General features: G+C 41.0%; 1 non-coding gene across 1 annotated transcript; it reads right to left on the reverse strand.

The window, feature by feature from the left end:
- Positions 1–1952: 1952 nt before the first annotated feature.
- Positions 1953–2026, reverse strand: TRNAI-AAU (transfer RNA isoleucine (anticodon AAU)). The gene has a single exon. It is a non-coding gene; the product is annotated as a tRNA-Ile (tRNA).
- Between the last annotated feature and the right edge of the window lie 13530 nt (positions 2027–15556).

Raw genomic sequence — 15556 nt, forward strand, 5'->3', positions numbered from 1 at the left:
ATTGAAGTAAAACTTATGCCCCAATAAACATCTTAGCTTTCAATTCTTGTAAAAAATCTATGAGTGAGTACTTAGTTATAGTATAGCACAAGAGCAATTGGGAAAGGAGATCACTGGGACATGCGGAAGGCATGAGGAGAGGGATTATGAAACAAGCAAGCTAACCACCATACCGTGTGCACAATGGCACATAGAAGAGCAACATAAGCTATAACTTCTTATCATCTTCATAGCAAGGTAAAATCTTCATCGAATTTTGATAGTCTTGGCTAGATGCTTACCAACCTTCATGTTCACTCCATGGTGAGCAACCACTTGGTTTGATTGTCATTGGCATTATGTACCCTTGGATATGAATTTATAAGAAAGAAGATCAGAATGTAGCACATAATGTGACAACCATAATCTCATCACTCTCATAAGTACAATTATATTTCAAAATGAGTTTTGTCCAATATGATTTCAACAATGTCAAAGAATTATTTTGCATTATTATTGTCTTTCTTTTTGAACATTACACGACTATTGTTGTCTTTTAAAGCATATGCCAGGGCCATGGTATATGGCCAAAGAAAATTTTAATCAAAGGCCCAAGAGTCAATATACAAACTTGCATCCCCCGCCCCCACCCATGCTCAAAACTTAGTTGCGTCTTGAAATGTGTTGATAGAGCATGTTAAGCCTCTAGGGGCATGTGCTAATTCTTGACGTCAATCCAATGATGGCGAGAAATGTGTAATGGGGTAAAAATTCTCAAAATACTATTATGATAGTAAACGAAAGTATAACAATTAAGAGGATGAGATTAGAAGCAAGGAGCGTAAGAACATGCCATGATTTGATGGGATGAGCCGTCTACGGAGCTAATGAAAGAAACATTTTGATTCTGGTCTCATCGTGAAAGTTGCAGAGGTGGGTTGATATGATTTGATACACCAAATCATCTTCATAGCAAGGTAAAATCTTCATCGAATTTTGATAGTCTTGGCTAGATGCTTACCAACCTTCATGTTCACTCCATGGTGAGCAACCACTTGGTTTGATTGTCATTGGCATTATGTACCCTTGGATATGAATTTATAAGAAAGAAGATCAGAATGTAGCACATAATATGACAACCATAATCTCATCACTCTCATAAGTACAATTATTTTTCAAAATAAAGAATTATTTTGCATTATTATTGTCTTTCTTTTTGAACATTACACAACTATTGTTGTCTTTTAAAGCATATGCCAGGGCCATGGTATATGGCCAAAGAAAATTTTAATCAAAGGCCCAAGAGTCAATATACAAACTTGCATCCCCCACCCCCACCCGTGCTCAAAACTTAGTTGCGTCTTGAAATGTGTTGATAGACCATGTTAAGCCTCTAGGGGCATGTGCTAATTCTTGACGTCAATCCATGATGGCGAGAAATGTGTAATGGTGTAAAAATTCTCAAAATACTATTATGATAGTAAACGAAAGTATAACAATTGAGAGGATGAGATTAGAAGAAAGGAGCGTAAGAACATGCCATGATTTGATGGGATGAGCCGTCTATGGAGCTAATGAAAGAAACATTTTGATTCTGGTCTCATCGTGAAAGTTGCAGAGGTGGGTTGAGATGATTTGATACACCGAATTCGATAAGATGGAAGGGAAGAGAGAAACTCATGTCCAGGCCTGCGTAGAGAGTCCGACACAAAACAAAACGTAGTGACGAGAAGGTACTCAAAACAGAGATTCAGACTCAACTTATCATTTCGCAAAGGCCGCGATCGCAACTATTTGACTCCAAACGAAAGACAATCTACTACTAGTAATCCTTTGGTTTATGAACTGTTCTAGAACTGGAAAGTCGCTGCGAAGGAGTGACATTGTGAATGCCCAAAGAAACTGCAAGCCTACGCAAACAACAACAAAGTAAAAGATTAAAGAGAAGCTTCAAAAATGATGACACCTAGAATTGGCCCATGCAGGTTTCGAACCTGCGACCTTCGCGTTATTAGCACGACGCTCTAACCAACTGAGCTAATAGGTCACTCACGGTTCTGATGGCTCAGTACTTATAACACATTTTAAAAACCACATGCTTCGATAGGAAGAATTTAGAAACACGAGACATTTCTTGTTCCCAAAGAAAATATTTCCATTAAATTTTAATTTTCATTATGAAACCGTCAAATCTATGCTTATGTATTAGAACTTTCAAATTGCATTTATATTTTAGAGGACACTTTACAAAGCACAAAATCCCAAAGGAAATGAACGAGAGACGCAAGAGGATTGGTTGTTATGTACCACAAATGCATTATTATAATCCTAGGAAGTTCCTTGAAAATATAACACAAATACAACTCATTACCAGACATTTCTAAATACCACATCAAAGAAGAAATCATTTTTATCAAACTTAAGAGTGTGGTTGAACATGTAAATGGTACTCAATACATAACTAACTCCATATGATTGCTCTATTCTCATCACGTTTCATTTGTATGAACATTATATCATCTATTCTCATAGCTTTTCATTTATATGAACATTACATCATCTATTTCAAAAATTAAAATACATGCCAAGAGTTCCTTTTTTTTTGGGGTAAAATATGCCAGCTTTTATTAAAGTGAAAATGGAGACTACAAAATAAGGCTGTTGAAATAGGCACATTGCCGTCAGCCTACAGCAAAATCCATCATCCTAAGCAATCCAAAGAGACACTACCCTACCAGACTATCCTTCATATTCACAATTCTCCCCAAGTCTACCACAAAACATTCGGCAAGCCCAAGCATGGCATTTTCCCTATACGCCACCTTGACACACCTTTGTAAGGGATAACTTTGCTCTTTATGAAGGCCATAGATCTCCATTCATAATATTAATTTATCAGTTTGATGGGGCAAAGTTATCCCTTATAGAGTCCATAGATCTCTAGCCCTCTTCCCTTGAATTGCATAGATGTTGTATCCATTTCTTAGTACCCTTTCTATATAGGGACCTTGTAGCTACTAGATCAATCCCCTTGCCTTAATACATGACACTCCCCAGGACCACCACATGCCTTCTTGCAAACTAGCATCACCTCTGATACCTAAACATCCTTTCCATTTCATTAGAATGCCGCACAGCTTCCAACCATCAACTTGCTTTGCAAAGTAAATCAAAGCCTCCATATTCCCACCCCTTTGCATTTGGCATCTCCAAAAACCATCCACAACAAACAACCCAAGGAGCATTCCACAAGAACATGTGTGACAACCATTTCCCTAGAAGAGAGATATTCTTGAAATCAATATTCGGAACACCCAGCCCCCCAGCAACCTTGGACACCTTCATTGCCTCCCAGGGGATGTAGTGCCATCTCCTATTCTCCCTATCCTCTGCCCAAACAAACGTTGTCAACATCTTCTCAATCCCAAGCCAGTAGCATTTTTTTAATTGCCAAATGGCTACCAAATAAGTGCATGTAGCTGCCAAGACATGTTTTCACTATGATAGTCCGAGCATTCCATCCCAAGGATGCACCATGCCAAATTCTCATTTTCTACCAAATTTTCTCCTTGAACCAATCAAATTCCTGTCTTAAACTAGTGCCAACACCCAATAAAGCACCCAAGTATCTGACCACCGCGCCCCTATCCACCCATTTTATGGGGAGGGCATTCAACCAATATGGCCCGGGCATTCAACCAATCTGGCTAGCTTGGTTTTGTTGTCCCCTAGCATAAGTTCCTCTTGGTCTGACACCTCTAGGTTCCAAATGATTGGATACCTCTCAAACTCCAATGTGCATGTAGGGCTCCATTCTTCTAGCTGAGCATAGCTGAATAACATAGGTGAATAGGTAGTGGGCCTCCATGTTCCACCATCTAGAAGAAATAGGATATCTTATAGGATATCCCATGTCTCAAAGTGGGAAATCACCTCCAAGGGAGCCTATTGCTCCAACCAATGGCACTCTTGCAAGGAGGACCAGGCTAATACATTTAGCTACAAGTGGCACCCAATTTGAGCTTTGTACGAGAAAAAGGCACCTCCTCTACTTTTTTTGAGAACCCTATTGAAACTGGCCAAAACCACTACCCCAGATCTCACCAAATCTCTTTGAGAGGTGGCAGGTGCTCTTATAACCAAAGGTGCCACCTCACCCCTCTTGATTGGCCAAAATTGGAATTGAGTCGATGGTCTAGTTGTTGCCCAAGTGGCCTATCACTCCAACCCTCTACCACTCCAATGAATCCAAAAACCCACTTGGTGCCTACCCTCCACAAATGAGATAGTGCCTATTCCCATCAAACTTTTAAATGCTGAAAAACTCTTTTGCGGACATGGAAGAGGATGCCTAATGCAAATGAAACAAAATCCCAAATGCTAGTGCCTACGAGAAAGAATCACACCAAATACCAGGTGCACCCAAATATGTCTACCTTAATGAAGGATAGTGTCACCAAAACTCAAGGCTCAAAGCATCAAAGTGCATTTGACTCATGTGCATATACTATGCATCCATATGAGCAAATCTGGACCAAAAGAAAATGTCAACCTGCAATAACAAAACAATGGCAAACCTAATGCCAATAAGAGCTAAATGCCTCAAGCATAAACACCATCCATGGGAATAAGAATCAATAAAGTATCATCTAAGAGAGCATAGCACAACTAATGCATCCATTGCAATATGTCACAGCTGTCTGTCAGCATAAAAGTAGCAGCTATGTGCTAAACATCCACCAATACAGCATCCCACAAGGCAATATGGGCCTATCAGCGCATCCAACAAGGATTGCAATATGGCCTGTAAAGCATCCATTGCAACCCAATTCAAACCACGAATGAGCTCACACAGCTCAAACTATAACCAGAGTGATTTACATAACATATATCAAAAAATCACGGCCCCACGGCAATGATCGCTAGTGAAAATAGAATCTGAGATGCCTCAAAACATGGGCATCGCTACATAATCAGACTTAGCAAGACAATCTACAAACATCTCTCTTTTGCTGCTGCTGGAACTCCAAAATCCCAACTGATGAATGGGAAATGGGGAGTCAACCCTCGCAATTAACCTATAATCCAAAAATCAAAGATTTGAACCTTTGATTGGATTTTTTACAGAGAAACAAACGATTCATCACCTCAAAGAGACGAAACTTCTCCAAATCTCTATGAAATCACACGAGCTGGCAAGTAGGGGTTTTTGGCCTCCAGAATGCAATGGAACATATGGTTTTGAAAACGGTGGTCCCAATCACCATGTCCAACACATGGACCAAAAAACATTTTTGCAAACACACCTATTGGTAAACACCATTGGAGTGCAAATGATGAACAACACAGAAGTTTTAGGACCTCTTGAGTCCACTGAAACTGACGGATCTATGAATGGTTGGTTTAAACTCGAGTTCCAACACATTGGTGGCAGAAAAACGTTGAAGTAGAGACAGTGAGTCAGAAGTCTAACAAAATGATGCCAAATTCAAGAATGATGATGTTTTCAAACTCCCAAAGTGAATGGACACTAAAAGCAAGCAATGGTTTCCTCTACAGGTCAATTCAGACTCTCACTAGTAGTCAAAAGGAACAAGGGAATCATCAAAAAATGTCTTTTTTGCTCCAAAGCCACTCAGAGAACTTTCCAAAGGTTTCTACAAGGTCTTTGCACACGAGGATGCAGGTAAAGTCAACCAACAGAGCTTCTCCTTCCTCCAATAGAGCTATACCAGCAAACTTTGGGTTCCAAACTCACACCCGGGCTCAGTTAGAACACCTGTGCTCTGATACCAGTTGATGAGAGATCTCAAAAACGAAAGAACGTGAGAGAGAGGGAGAGCGAGAAGAGAGCCACACAAGTTTTGGTGGCTGCAGAATACCCTAATCTTCTACGTCATCCATGTATATGTGTGTTTGAGTATTGTACATAACCGGGGTTAAGGTATAGTGGCCTTTAAATGCTCCTTTAGAGTGAGGGGCTTGATTCTCCCAAAGTTGCAATTTGTCTCAATAGTTGCAATCTAATTTTATGGAATGCCAATTTTGCTAGACACTATGAAGTCATGGAGAAGCTGTCATTCTTATTGTAGGCAAATGACCACACTCTATGACAACACTATACATCTTTGATTAAAAAGCTGGTAGAAATTCAAAGTCTATGCAAGGGCAAGTGACTTTCATTGTTGCATAATGGTTTAGAGATACACATGCTAATCCATTGAAAGGGAAACACCATAAAGGATTGCATTGGAAAGCATACATTGCAACCTTTCCTAAATGGTGCAGTTCGTCTGTTCTGCAACTAGATTTTGAGAGTGCTCTCAACGAAAGCAGAACGGAAGAGGGAGAGAGAGATACAGAGAGCCACACAAGATTTTTTAGTGGGTGCAGAACACCCTAATCTTCTTTTTCATTCATTTATATATGTGTTTGAGTATTGTACATAACTGGGGTAAAGGCACAGTGACCTTTAACTGCCACAACCTCCCACTTAAAGGACAATGTGCCTTTAAGGGAGAGCAACCAGTGAGCATACTATCCAATGCCCATCAATACATGACAATACTCAAACTACTAACTAGGTACACTCTTCATCAGCATATCTGTAGGGTTATCATCTGTATGAATCTTGACAAGCTCTATGTGCTTGTCCTCAAGTACCTCCCTGATGAAATGGTACCTGATCTCAATGTGTTTAGTCTTTGCATGAAATACCGGATTCCGTGCTAGCTGAATAGCACTCATGGAATCACTATGCAATGTCGGTACACCTGTATAAATCCCCAAATCTCCCACTAGCCGATCAAGCCATATAGCCTCCTTACAACCCTCTGTGGCTGCAACATACTCAGCCTCTGTGGTAGACAAAGCAATGCACTTCTATGTGTGAGACATCCACGACACTGCACCACCTGCAAAGGTGAACACATAACCAAAAGTGGATCTCCTACTATCCACATGCCCTGTAGAGTCTAAATCTATGTACCCAAGTACATGCATGTCTCCTCTACCAAAGCAGATGCACATGTCCTTGGTACCCTTCATGTACCTCATGATGCACTTAACTGCCTCCCAATGCCTCTTTCCTAGATTAGCCATATATCGGCTAACAACTCCCATTGCAAATGCAATGTCTGGTCTAGTAGCTATCATAGCATACATAAGACTCCCAACTGCTGATGCATAAGGAACCTTGGCCATCATGGCCCTCTCCTCATCTGATTTGGGACTATCTGTATGACTCAGCTTCACATATGGAGGCAATGGAGTACTCACTGCCTTCCCCCCCCCATATTGAAATGCTACAATACTTTTGTAACATACTCCTTCTGTGAAAGCCAAAGGAGTTTCCTACTCCGATCACGCGTGATGCGCATACCAATAATATGACCTGCAAGTCCCAAATCCTTCATATCAAAGGCCTCATGCAGCTTGGCCTTTAATGCATCTAGCTCATAAGTATTCTTGCTAGCCAATAGCATATCATCCACATATAGTGCCAGGAGTATCAGGCTATTATCCTTAGCCCTTTTAGTATAGAGGCAGTGATCAATTTCACTCCTTCTAAAACCTTGGGACCGAATGAAAGCATCAAACTTCTAATACCATTCTCTAGGTGCTTGCTTAAGACCATAGAGACTCTTCTTTAGCTTGCAAACTAAATGCTCTTTTCCCTTTTCTTCAAAGCCTTCCGGCTGCACCATGTAAATTTCCTCATGTAGATCCCCATGCAAGAAAGCTGTCTTGACATCCATCTGCATAAGCTCCATATCCTCTGTTGCCACTAGGCCAAGCAAGCATCTAAGTGTGGTCATCTTCACAACCGGAGAGAATATCTCATCAAAGTCCACACCCTTCTCTTGCTTGAACCCTTTAGCGACCAAACGGTCCTTGTACCTAAGCACATCATCACCTGTGACCTTCATCTTGTAGACCCATTTACATGGCAATGCTTTCTTTCCATGTGGCAAAGAAACCAAGTCCCCAGTCTTATTCTTCATAAGTGAACTCATCTCTGATTTCATAGCATACTCCCACTTGCATTGATCCTCGTGCATCATAGCCTCTCTGTAGCAAGAAGGCTCCCCGCAATCAGTAAGCATCACATAGTCTACCCCTGGAACAAACCTATCAGGCGGTCTAGACACTCTAGATGATCTTCTCAAGGGCATTTCAGCTTGCTGTCCCACCTATATATCAGCCACATTTGGCTCATCATTTCCACCAATAGATGATCCATCATCTACCCTTGATTGTATACCTGTGGGGGTACTTGGCGGTACCATTTCTTACACATTTGGTGCATGGACAGCTTGTTGTCTATCAACATATGCAGGTAGATTCACGTCTTGGAAAGTGATTCTCCTCATTTCCACATCCCTCATGGGTGCCTTATGCATCTTCTTCTCATTGAAGGCTACATCATGGCTGCGTATGATCTTCTTTTTGCTTCTGGATCCTAGAGACAATAGCCCATCTCTCCACTTTCACCATAACCCAGAAAGATGCATTTCCTAGACTTAGGATCTAGTTTCTTTCGAAGCTCTTTTGGCACATGTGCATATGCCTCACACCCAAATATATGCAAATGAGAGTAAAAGGGCTTCTTGCCACTCCATGCCTCTTCAGGAATACCACCATACAAACTCTTACTAGGTGATCTATTGATCACATGCATTGCAGTCTTCATTGCCTCAGCCCAAAAACCACCAGAAAGACTTGCATTGAAAAGCATGCATTGCAACCTTCCTTGAATGGTACGGTTCATATTTTTTGCAATTGGATTTTGCTCTGGAGTACGAGGGGATGTGAGCTCCCTCTTAATCCCATGTGTATCACAAAAATGTTGAAAGTCATGAGAGAGATACTTTCCACCATTTTCAGAGTCCATAGTAATTTAAGCGTTCTACCTGACTGATTCTCAACCAAGGCCAGCCATTTATGAAATACCTAGAACACATCACTCTTTCGAGCTATAGCATAAGCCCACACTTTCCTAGTTGCATCATCAATGAATGTCACATAGTATTCAGCCCCGCCGTAGACATGGGACCACATACGTCTGAATGCACCAAATCAAGCTTTTTAAAGTCTTTCTTTCCCCTTCTTTTATGGGATGATTTAGTCTGCTTCCCATAGAGACAATGCTCACAAAATTCAAAATCAGAGAAACTCAAATGTGGTACATAACCCAAACGGCATAAGAGTTTCATCCCATTTTGGCTCATATGGCCCAATCGGCAATGCCATAAAGAAGTGCTTGGCTGCTCGGTTATTGTAACAACATGATCAAACACCCCTGATACATGTAAGGGATACAAAGTCCCACACTTGGCACCCTTGGCCAAAAGCATAGAGCCCTTCTGAATTTCCCAGAACCAAAGATGGTCTGAAAACCAACATCATCTAGCTGACCCGTTGAAATGAGACTCTTGGTTAGCTTAGGCACATGTCTCACATTTTTCAAAATAAATGCAGACCCATTTGCAAAAGAAAACTTTATGTCACCTACTCCCACTATGTCACATGCATAGTCATTTCCAAGATGCACACAACCTGTCTTTCCATTGTCATAAGTGGAGAACCATTCCCTATGGGGAGTAACATGGAATGAAGCACCAGAATCCAAAATCCAATTCTGGGAATATGCATCATCTGAAGTGGTAAGCAACTATACAGATAAACTAGACATGAAGAGAATGTCATTGTCACTATCATGTGTGACTGCATTGATCTCCTTGATCTTCACTTTTCCTTTGTCCTCCCTTGGACTCTCTTCCTTCTGATTTGCACCCCGATTTGCATTCTTTTATCTATCCTTTTGCTCTAGTGTGTGACCTAAGTGATGATGTAAGCCAAAGGCCCCCACGTGGGAGGTTCCTTTGATTTAGGCCAGTCCCACTGATGTAGGGACTGATTGCCACTGATTAGGGGAGGTGCCTACACCATCCTCTCTTTATATAAAATGGAGGTCATTCCTTCATTCTAATACACAGATTTTGCCTCACTTGTGCTCTCACTCTTTGTGCCATGATGCATCTCTTCTATCCCACACTCCTCTACAAGCTCAGCCCTTCTTGCTCCTTTCCTGAAGGAGGATGGTTCCTCCCTTTAGGCTTCTTTTCCTCATAGTCAATTGGCCTTCTTCAATTTGAGCTCTTGTCTTTTCAATTTTTACCCAAATGGAAAATTGAGGTGCGACATCTACTTTCTCGTCATAGATAGATGTATAGCAGGCAGCCACATTTGATCTATCCATGACCTAGGCAATGGCAAATGACATTCTCTACATACCAAGCTTGCATGCACAAACACCTCAAAGTAAAAAATATGCACGGGGTGGTAGCACGTGGATCATGCAATCATCTATGATGGGGGTATGGCAGACCTTACTGCATAGTAGGATAGGCATCCAATTTAACTATTGTGGCCGTCAATACCACAATCTTGCTCTGTAGATGATGAAGTTGCTTCTTGATTCCTTCCTTCCTCATCCTAAGGCTATAGATGTTCTCCTTCATCTCCTCCACTATATGCTCACTCTGTATAATAGCTTCATCTGATTCCCTCAACATCTCTTGAAGCTTCTTAAATTGCTCAAAATCATCAACATGGGCGACGATTCCAAGACTTCCACTCTAGTTTGGAAATCTCTCACGATGACGAATTGCTTTTCAAAACTTTCAAAAGCCACTGCAAGCTCATGCACAACCCTATCGTAATCTATTTTGTAGGGTCTTGTAGCTTACTCTTTGAAGTTCCAAATAGTGTTTCAGAAAAACAACCCCCACTGTGGTGTCTACTACAACTTGCTCCACCATGGCTACTCTCTACATCCTTCCTAGACTGGAGAGCTTCCTCATTGTCTTCTCCACCCCAGCTGCTCCCTGCCCCATCCTTCTTGGCCTTGAAGCTTTCTCACAGATCGTGCATCACTGCCCTGATTTCTGCATTCTCCCTTTTTAGCTCCTCCATCATCTAGTCTTTTTCAATATTCAATGCATTTTGCATGTTGCAGAACCATTTGTAAAGACCCTCCTTTTTGGGTCTCTGGTCTTCAAGATCCTTTTGCATCATTGTTAGCTCCTTGTCCGCGATGTCCCCATCATTCTACCTTCTTCAAGCCTATCTCGAAGCTCCTTGATGCAATTCTTTGCTTCTTCTCTTCTATGCCTTTCCATGTCGACCATTTTTGTAGTGGCCACAACGTGCTTTCGTGTCTGAAAGGCCCTCGCTTCTTCCTCCTCTACCTTGGCTTCTGCACCCTCCCTGAGAATTTTCTCAAGTTGCGATACCTTTGCTGCATCGATGGATTTATCCTGTAGAAAATTCACCTTCTAAGACATCTTCTTATCATATTGCTCAAAAATCCCTTTGAGGATAGATATCATCAGGTGCATTGCAACTCCAGCGATTGAGATGACAATTGGGACTTGCCATCCATGCAATTCTTTAGATTGGTTATCACTCTCTTGGAGATTACCCTTAAGAAAGATAGATCACGTCCTTTCAGTTGCTCTACTACTGCTTGAACCTACTAGAACTTCACAATTCCTCTTGTATTAGGAAAGAAGTGCATTATCTTCTTTAGCATGTCTTGGAGATCTATTGGCAAGCTAGAAAGCTTAACTCCACCACCTTTACTAATCTCAATGTTAGGGTATACATCTAGAATATCATGTCTCTTCCACTACTTCTCGAAGAAGTGTGCTTGCGAATTTGCCTCCAAGAATGCCTAGCGCATTTTCAATCATGCTTTCAGTGATGGTAATCTTTTAATCTTAACAGACTATTTGTCCTTCCTTCACGTTCACCTCATGTACCAACCTGGTGAAGTTGCTAAGAGCATCCAAATTGAGCTTTTAAAGAGCGAGTGAGGAGCTCCCAGATGTCACAATTTCAAGATTAGGAGAGGAGAGTCTCTCACACTGTGCTGCAAAGGGGGACGAAAGATTGTGTGAGAAGCTCTCAGACTACTGTGCAAGGTCCATTACAAGAGGGGATAGAAGTTGCAGGAAGAGTGCAAGGGAGATAGAAATGGTCCAGAGGGATAGAAGATGAAACAATGAAAGAAATGGAATAGTGGAGGCTTAAGTTTACAGTCCGAGTGCAAGGGAGAACGAAACGGTCGAGAGGGATAGAGGATGAAACAGTGAAGCACATGGAATAGCAGAGGCTTAAGTTTTTAGCCAGACTATAAGGAACTATCAAGGTGAGAGCCACCATGATGGTTGGCCAAAATTTTGATGAATTCAAGGCAGCAGTACTAGCTTACATAGTAATGAGTGATCAGAGGTGGTGGCATCTCAGATTACCACAACCATGTCAGTGGTGGTGGCTAAGATTCCATTGGGCCGATAATTAATTACTAGCCACCATAGTGGCTTGCAATTACTCACCTACCAGTTATCACCACCGGGCTTGCATGCATGATTACTACCAGTGTAGTAAATTACCATTCACCGAGCTTGCATGCTCAGTAGAGTACTAGAGTGCATGGTAATGAGTGATTAGAGGTGACTAGGCTTCATGATTTACTTTTGTGGTAACTACTGTCCAGTGGTGGTGGCTCTCATCAGCAACGTCTATGGTGGCGGCTAAGATGCCACTAGGCTGGCAATTAATTGCGAGTCACCCAAACCAACCTTGAATTTTAATGAGTTGCATGGGCACGTTGCCCAATGACAAGTCACAAAGCTGTGGCCTGTGGCAAAAGACTACGCATTGATAGGTGGTCAGGCAGGAGACTGTGCTATGCGAAGCAATGCAAAGATGCACGATGTAGCACAAAGCTACGTGTTGAGCTCTGTAGTGTTTAAAATAAATATATTGCATCTCATTATTATGCTAGTGCGGCATCATGATGTCACGAAAATTTTTAGTGAAAGCGTGGGTCCATGCAAAATTCAAAATCTCACCCAGGAGCGAGTCATGTCACGGCCCCAAAATGGCACCGAAAATAGTTCTGCGATTGGCTACACCAAGCAAACGTTGACCCTTTTACTATGTTGATTAGTGGACATAATAATTTGGTGAAGCACCTTAAAACTTTGGAGAACTTCCTACTTATTGATGCCCTTGGATTATTGAATGGGAGATTTCCTATATATTATGACATACTTTGAAGAATGAAGAGGAGACATTTTATATCATCCTTGGAAAGGTAGTTTTATTATTATAGCCTAATTAAAAATGACAAGAGATGTGGCTTATGGCCTTTATGCATATGTTACTTGATTTCTTATAGTCACTATATATAGGTTGGCATTTTACTTATGGCTTTTGCCACATAGACCTGTATTGTATATGGTTGACATTAGATACTTAAGGATGCTATAGGTGGAGATTTTTGGAGGTGGATAGCGAAATCAAAGTCTTGTTTCCCCTTTATATAGATGAACTTCGAGCTTGTATTTGTGATGGAATTGTAAGTGGTACTATCTGATAAGCATGTGACAAAGTGCAAGAAAGCAGAGAGCACATATATAGATTTTCTTGCACCTGGCATTTCCTTATATTCTTCCCTTTAATGAATGGTACTACCCATACAGTATGGATTTCTTTAGGAATTGCAGTCTTGTTATAATTAGGAATTTTGGACATGGAATTGAACCATGGGATTTTCCTTAGACTTGGTTGGAGTACCCTTTAAGTTTGGGACTCCTTCAAATTAGGACTCTTTCATGGCCAGGTATCTGGAAGATGGAAATGACCATGAGAGTCTTACTTCAGTAATCTTGGTATTCTCTACACACAGGAATATCTAGATATGAGAATTCCTTGGTAGATTTTATTTTAATAATACATTTTATCGATTGACAACTAGAGTTGTTAGATATGAGATCATGGATTCCTTGAGGAGGTCTTTAACTTTGAAGGTAATTACCATTGGACTTCTTCTTCTTCTTTTGGGGGGGCAAAAAAAGGAGAGATTATATTATCATTGAGTAACCTTTGTACATCATCAGAGATTAGCCAATAGAACTGTGTTGTCCGAGGATAAAACTAACATCTTACAAAAAGAGTAGTAGTAGAAAATAAAACAAGATCCTCAGTATTTGTTATGTGAACCAGAAGGAACTTGAAAGGAGAAGCTGGTAGCCTCTTCATTGAGACCTGCTCTGTGAGCAGAGGTAGTAGCAGCAAGAGCAGCAACAGGAACACCCTGAAAGGGTCAATAGACATCTCATTGGAAGCATGAGAGAAAAGCTGAAAAGAGGAAGCATCATCATTATGACTTTGGGCAGAAGGGTTCTGTGTAGAAGGTCCAACAGTAGCAGGGTTGGAGTCAGTTGTGGGAGGTCTTCTCTATAGATAATGAGGCATGCCGCTTGGTATGTTCATAAAAAATAATACACCAACGCTTGTGTTTTGCAATGTCAGCATTCAACCTTGTGTGTTCCAGATTGTAGGCCCCTATCTGAAACTCAAGTCCTTTTTTTTCATGTCCCACCATGAAGCAAACAAGGCATCAGTACATAAATCTTTATGATTAAACTAAAAATTATTTCTAGAGATCCATATGAACCATAGAGCATGTACCCTTATTTGGAACCAAGGCTCATGCCTGGTTTTGCATGCATCACCTAGCAAAATAACTTTCCAATTAATTGGCTCTCCACACTCTATTTGTATGAATTTCCAAACTCTTCTGGCATGAGGACAAGCTAAAAATAAATGAAAGATATCCTCTAGAGATCCAAGGCATCTTTTACATTACCCATCTCCCTTCCCTATCCTAAGTCCTCTAGCATTTGTCCATATACTACCTTGTGAAGAATAAGCCAAGCAAGACAAGACATCTTCTCTAGAACCTGTTTAATCCATAATTTGTCAAACTTGGCATACCATGTATCTCTAGTATCCTTTAGATTCCATCTAGCATTAAGGGTTCTAAAAAGTCCATCCTTATCAGTAGTTGGAGTTGGAATGGGAAGGATAGAAGGGCATCCTACAAATGAATTCTTTATGTATGATTAGAACAAAACCACCCTTCCATCTGACATCTCCCTGCCATAGTTCCAATTTGCTCAAGATAAGGCCCTGGTTTTGATTGGAGAGAGAAAACTCCCTTATGATCTCATGGCATGGCTTCTATATAAAGAGGTCTCTATGCCATAGCTGGACCCCAAGGTTGCAATCCTTTCTTAAACAAAGTAGATGCCATAGTAAATTGCTCATCAATTAATAGAGAGTTCTTGAAAATTGTTGAAGCCCAAATTTAAGCAATGGCCATAAAAGCACCTTTGCCAAAGAATTGCAAAAAAGCTTTTATATCTACAAAAGCTTCCCAAATGGATTTCCACAGTTGGCTCCCTTTGGCTTTGTAGGGTTCAAGATTGAAGACAGCAGAAACAAGAGGGTAGTTCTTCAACTTGGGAGCCCTATAGGGTCTGATGTGTTTCATATTTCTCAGCAAGAGTTGAGCCTAGTCACACTTTGGGTTTAAAAGGCCTTTGATTACCCACGTAGCAGAGAGCTTTTTGGTTGCAGTTGAGATACCTGTAACTCCTAGCCCTCCTTCTTTCCTGGGTATAATGTAGTAGCTCCATCTTACCTTTGAAATCTTGTTGCT

Source organism: Dipteris shenzhenensis, chromosome 12 (assembly GCF_047967505.1).
Source record: "Dipteris shenzhenensis isolate YYH24624 ecotype China chromosome 12, Dip_SZ_1.0, whole genome shotgun sequence".
In the NCBI taxonomy this organism is placed as follows: Eukaryota; Viridiplantae; Streptophyta; class Polypodiopsida; order Gleicheniales; family Dipteridaceae; genus Dipteris; species Dipteris shenzhenensis.